Source organism: Podarcis liolepis (assembly GCF_965112155.1).
Source record: "Podarcis liolepis genome assembly, chromosome: 6".
NCBI classification, from domain to species: domain Eukaryota; kingdom Metazoa; phylum Chordata; class Lepidosauria; order Squamata; family Lacertidae; genus Podarcis; species Podarcis liolepis.
Window position 1 is genome coordinate 30,539,470 of NC_139559.1, and position 6,403 is coordinate 30,545,872.

Here is a 6,403-nt window from a genome sequence, read left to right on the forward strand (position 1 = left end):
TGACAGAACCAGATCACGTGACTGTAAGAAGTTCCATTTGTATGACAGCTAGACCACAATTCCACTGTATCCCCAAATCGTTGCCTGGAGAATACAGTGTCCACAGAAAAGGTGGGACACAAAGGAGTGTGCTATTAATAGTGTGCTATTAAGCCACAATATAGACTCCATTTAAGTTCATCTCTTGGTCTGTCACACTGATGAATACCTGTAGCCCTCCAGATGTTGTTAGAACGCAGCTCCCATCATCCCTGACCGTGCTGGCTGGGGTTGATTGAAGTTCAAGAACATCTGAAAGGCCACAGGCTCCCCATTCTTGATCTATTCAGTGCCCACTTACATCTCAGCATACTCAAAAGAGACATCCAGTACAGTTAGTTAAGTGTCTAAGCCTCGCAGTGGCTGAACATGTCTACCGAAAACACTAAGAAGCCACAGGATTTTGTGTGTGAGAGAGAGATGCAAATCTGCTATTCCTGTTCTCATTTTACACAGTGCAAATTTCACTGAAACACCCATTTCAAAGGGGCTTACCTGTCTCCGCCCCTGGTAAGTGTGCGTGGATTGCAACCCAAGTCTTCAAGATTGCTTTCATATGTATTGCTCCTCAAACAGTTGTTGCTTACGAAAGGTGGAGCTGTATGTGTATCCAAGACACTTAAGATTCCACTAAAATAATGCCAAAATGCCCATACCTTAAAGAGAAAAAATCCATTACTGGGAAGTCTTCACAGATGATGTTCACCTGCCAGGGTGGTGTTGGAGCCCAAGTGTGTTGTTGTTAAGTACTGTACAGGGGACTTTAAGCCCTCCCCACAGTGAAGCAATGGATGTAGGATTTATTAGATCTGGCCAATAAGGAAAGAATTATTTATAGTAGAAGAGGCACTCCAGGGAAGCTTGATTCCATTTGGCAGCTGATCCTAGAGATGCTTAGCAATTAGAATAACTCACTACTCTTTTTTAGCGTCCATCACCCCCCGAGTGTTTTTAATATTATGGGATGGAGGACTGAGGAACTGAGATGGACGTGCTTGAAGAGGGCATTGTTGATATTATTCTCTGCCTTGCATACTTGCAGCTTCTGAAACTTCCATATATCTTTAAACACAAACACAAGAAAACCTTTAATATTATTAAATTACAGATTTACAAGTTATGTATTTCCCTTGTGGAAAGTAACAAAGGGGGAGCTGAGGGGGAGGCAAAATTGCAAGTACTGAATTTAAATTCTTTCAGCTGAATTAATTATTTCAATTAAGATCATTAATATAAATGTCTACATTTTGAGGAACCAAATTTCAAAATCCTTTTAGAATCCCGTGGCACTTAAAATACTATTAAATCTTTGTGCAGAGATTTTCTCCCGTTAGAATCTCTTAATCAAAAACATGAAGCCCAAGGCACAATAACAAAGTAAAAGACTTAACCACAAATGCAGTTTCCGTTGCCTTTTGTTGAGGGCCACCAGGTCACCCCAGAGACTGTGCCTAAACCCATTGTGCCTCCAGTCTCATTTCTCCAATCAAGCCCAGCACCAAGGAGGGGTCAGGTGGGGCACTGGCTGAGGGTTTGGACCCTCTGAGAAGCCCGCCAACCTTCCCCTTCAGGACCCAAATGTATGAGACATTTTTAGTAGACTGTTGTTGCATTTATTCCATGGCTTTTTATACACTCAAATAACATATCTTATAAGCAGTCTATTCTATAAACATGTGAAGCTGCCTTATACCTAACCAGCCACACAGAATCCCTTTTAACAAGACCTGGAGATGCAAGGGATTGACGCTCAGACCCAATACCTGCAAAACATGTGCCCTGCAGCTACTTTGCAGCCTCTTTCAAGGGCTTTTGAATCATTCTGGAAACTGAGTTTTATTTTGCTCTGGATGCCTTTGTCTGTAGAATATATGTTCTAATTTGCTCTATATGAGCCAAGGAGACAGAAGAAGAGACAGAAAAAATGTACCAACTCCTTCCCTTTGGGCTGCCAGGTTGCAGCTAAGGTTGTCCATTCCACAGCAGTGAAAGAGGAGGCAGGTGCATCTTCTCCAACGACGCTCTTCCCGTGGTCCCTTTCCACATCCTCAGCTCTCAACCCCGCTTGGATTAGGCTTGTTTTTACACCCAATACTACCCTGGAAACAAAGTTGTATCAACCTTACTTAGGCTGTACTGGGGAGAAAGACCCACTGAGGATAGTAGGACTTCCTTCTGCAGAAACATGCATAAGATTTTGCTGTTAGCAGCTGTTTGGCAAAGGTTTAATTTACCTTTACCTTATTTATTCATCACTGATATAAAAGATTTAAATAAAGGGGAAAGGCCATTATAGAGGACAAATTAGTGAAATAAAGGACAGTGATTCACCCTACCCGAGACAAAGTACATACTATTGATGTTTGAGTGTACATCATTAATTAGTGTATTTATTAAGATCTCTTTATTTAGGGTATGCTGTGACCTCTAGTGGTTAGATAAAAGTCATTGTTGGCTATAGTACAGGAAACTCTGTTTTGTGTGCAATTTACAAGCAGACCTCCTGTAAGGATACACACCCTTTCCGTCTCTGTTTGGCCCCACAAATTCATCCTGTTGCCACTGCTCTGAGATACCTTCATGCATTCAGTGATGCTGCACCATTCCAACACACATTTCAACTGGGGCACCAATTCTCTGCCTTTTTTAATACTGAGTGGCAGATTTTTTTAAAAAAAACAACAGCAACAAACCCAGCAGGCACATCATCTCATCAACGCATTTCCATACCAGGAAAATTGCCCTGGTGGTTTTTGTTTCTGCATATCATTCACCTCTTAAATGCACGAGAGCCCTACTAAAAAAGAAGTTGGCCATGCTTTGGTTCAAAATGAAAAAAAGATGTATCTTGGCAGGCAATCCTATGCATATCTAAGGAGTTCACCTAAGGAGCCTCATCAGCAGAAGTCCTACACAGAGACTTCCACCTTCACAACAGGGCCTCTCCTCTCCCTGTACAACACCCCCCCCCCCATTGGAAGTGGGGTAGTCAGGAAAACCCCAGAACAGCACAAGGGGTGAGGAGAAGAATTGTTCCATCTGGTGAGCTGCAATGTTTGCAGACAGAACGTTTGTCATAGTGTGATGTTGAATTCCACCTGCTATCTTGAATGGGGCTCGCTCCTTTGTGAGACACGGAGCCCCCAAAGAACAAAATAAAATATCTATAATTTAAATAGTTCTTGACTACGTTGGGAAATTTCTACAGGAGGGAACCTAAATGGCCAATCCAGCGCCTGGAGGCAGCCTCCCCCAACCTAGTATCCTCCAGATGTTTTGGACCGCAACTCTCATCATCCCACACCACTAATGATGCAGGCTGATGAAAGTTGGGGTGCAGAAAATAGCTGGAGGATACCTGGCTTGGTCAGCTGCTCTGAGGCAATAAGATACGAAGGAGGGGAAAATGTGTCTCCTTGTCTTTGTTCAGCAGGTGGGGACCACAATGGGGAGAAATGCTGAGGAAGGAACACAGCTGTCTCTGCCATCTTCCTGATCCCTGCATACAAAAAGATGTTGAGGGCAGCAAAAGAATGTCAGACAACCTTGATCCAGCCCCAGGCACTAGACCACATTGGACTACCATCAAATAGTCGGCTCATCTAAACATGAGATTAACAAGGTTCCTAGGGGATCAAGCAAATGTGGGTCTGCAATGGGGAGAACTGTGGTCTGAGCTTAAAATGGTGGTATGTTATAAGCACCGAAGTGTGCTCTTAGCTCATTGGATTCTGGGAACTGACAATGATTCTGCTTAGAGAATAGTGTGTTGTACACAGGCTGATTGCTGCTTCCCTGTAATTCTTTCAGAACACATCAATGTGCAATAAGAAACAGATTCTCAGATAAACTAAAGCACATTGCTCTCTCCTCTGAAGAAAATCCTGGAATGGCTGCCCTGTACTTGCCACCTTGCAGGAAAGGGCGAGCTAAGCAAAACATTCATCTTTTTATTGTTCACTGGTTCATGAACAAAACTAGGTTATTCTGCTGTTAGCTTCTGTGTATGACAGTTCACTGGAAACACTTGAATCAGATAATTGGAATCCAACTCTCCTGTTGACAACAGTAGTATGAAAAAACGGAATTGAATATGTAGAAGGAAATGATCTGATGGCTTTCATCTGCTCTTCGTCGCTAGGGAGAGAGCTTTTCCATTTGTCTCCGTCGGAGGCAGCCCCATTCCTCATCATGGAGAGGCTCTTGCCTTCATGGATAAACCACAGAAAAATAATGACCATGCAGAAAAGGAAATAATATTACAAGCCATCCTGTTGTCAGAGTCAATCATGGGACTGCACCAAGACAGGTCAGGATCACATCTCACTATATCTTTGAAATCTATTAAAAGCAGTTTGTGACTTGTTTTATGGCCATAGGCAGTGATGTGTGATTTCTGCGCCAAAATAGTTGGAAACATTATACACCAAGTATACTATGTCAGCTGCGTATATTTTCTGGGCTTTGTAAGTCATTCAACATCTAGGATTTAGGGGAGGGAAAAGGTTTGTTCAGGGAACTTAGGCACTGTCTCATTCTTGGAGTCCTAACCAGGTGTGTTGGGAGTGCCCTAGAGCAACAGGGCCACAGGTGTTGTACCCTGAGTCTCATAATAATTTAAGAAAAGCCCTCCTGGATTAGGCCAGACACCCATCAAGTCCAGCTTCCTGTTTTCACAGTGGCCCACTGGATGCCTATGGGAAGCCTGCAAGCATGTATCAATTTTGTGGAAACTGGTCAGACTGGAGTGGCACAACTGTTTTCAGATTTTTTAGATTAATCTCAAGAGCATCTTGGCTCTTCAGCAGTGGTGAAGAACCCAGAGGTGAAGCTGCCCAGATGTTGTTGGACCACAAGTCCCATCATCCCTGACCATTGACCATGCAAGCTAGGGCTGATGGAAGTTAGAGTCCAACAACTTGTTGATGATGTTGCTATATTTATAGATTTATAAAGTTCAAGGTATGCCCATAACAGCTTATTCTTGAGCAAACTGTCATGAAAATAGCATAAAAGTATAAGTGAAGACAGGTGTAGTATTTTAAGAGCAAGGTTTGCATTCAAAAAAAATGTACCTTTTTCTCTTCCCAGGGTAAGATCTGACACTTGGTTTAACAAGTTTTTAACAGTTATTTATGAGCCAGAAAAAAATGAGCTGTGGAAGGAACCTATTGATTTGTGTCTATGCCATCTACAACATACCTCTCACCCAACTATTGGCAACTATTTCTAAATATTTGAAATTAAAAATAAATAAAGTGAAGGACAAAGTAGATACATATAAACATGTAGGTCACTTTAAGTTTTTTTTAAGATTTATGCAGACTTGGGAGGGAGGAAGTCTGACATCCAAATCAAAATGTAACTTGCTGAAATGTGTTTGTGTAAGGCATGTTGCAAAGCTGGGATCAAACCATGGATGAAGAATCTTCTGTGTCCTCTGTTAAAATGTTGTATCTCTCTCTGTCCCCCAAGACAAGCAGCAAAGCGGCAGACACCCTCTTGATTCTGTAAGGTCCTAAGCACCGTGATTCAGTCAACTTAAGCTCATGGTTGTCCCAGAAATTGCTGAAATACTACTCATTTTTCTAAACTAAGCTCACTAAATTGTTACCATTTCCTTTCGCAGCCCAAGAGGATAAATGAATGCACACTGATAATCATTTAATTGCCTTATAAACAACAAGCAATTAGCACTACTTAAATGCTCCAGTGGCACAAATGGCCTTCTAGGAAGACACAATAACAGGTCATTAGATTGTGGGGTTATATACTAGGGAGCCATACAATTGAGTCTGAATACGCTTCTTTTCCTCGCTGTGCTACCGTGCGCCATGCAAATCGAAGCCACTAGTGTCATAGGCCCTAGAACCAAATTATGCTGGACTTAACATCACTAGTGCTGTTATAGCTCACATATTTCCAGATGGAATGCTAGGAAGGAATAGGAGCCTGTAGTGAAAGATCCATCTCTGCGTCCCCCAAATTTGTATATTAAGGGAAAAGTGCTTACAAAGACATGTATATCAGAAGAAATCTGCACTAAATTGCTTATGAATTTTCAGCAGGATTTTTTTATCAAAAATGGCAAACTGATGTGGAAATGTGAAGAACTGAGCTTATGACTGGAAAAATAAGTAACTGATATTGACAGATATTCCCATGTGACCTCATTGCCTCAGTTTTCTTTCTGTGGTGGTCATTACAGACAGAGGGAGAAATTGTGCCTAAATGGCTGCGTTGATTCAACCATTAGCCTTGTTTTGTGAGGCTATTATTGAATTCAGGCTACCAGTACAACCCTCAATAATCAAAACTAAGTGTACTTCTAACTGTCTTTGCATTGTAAGGAGCTCTTGTTTCT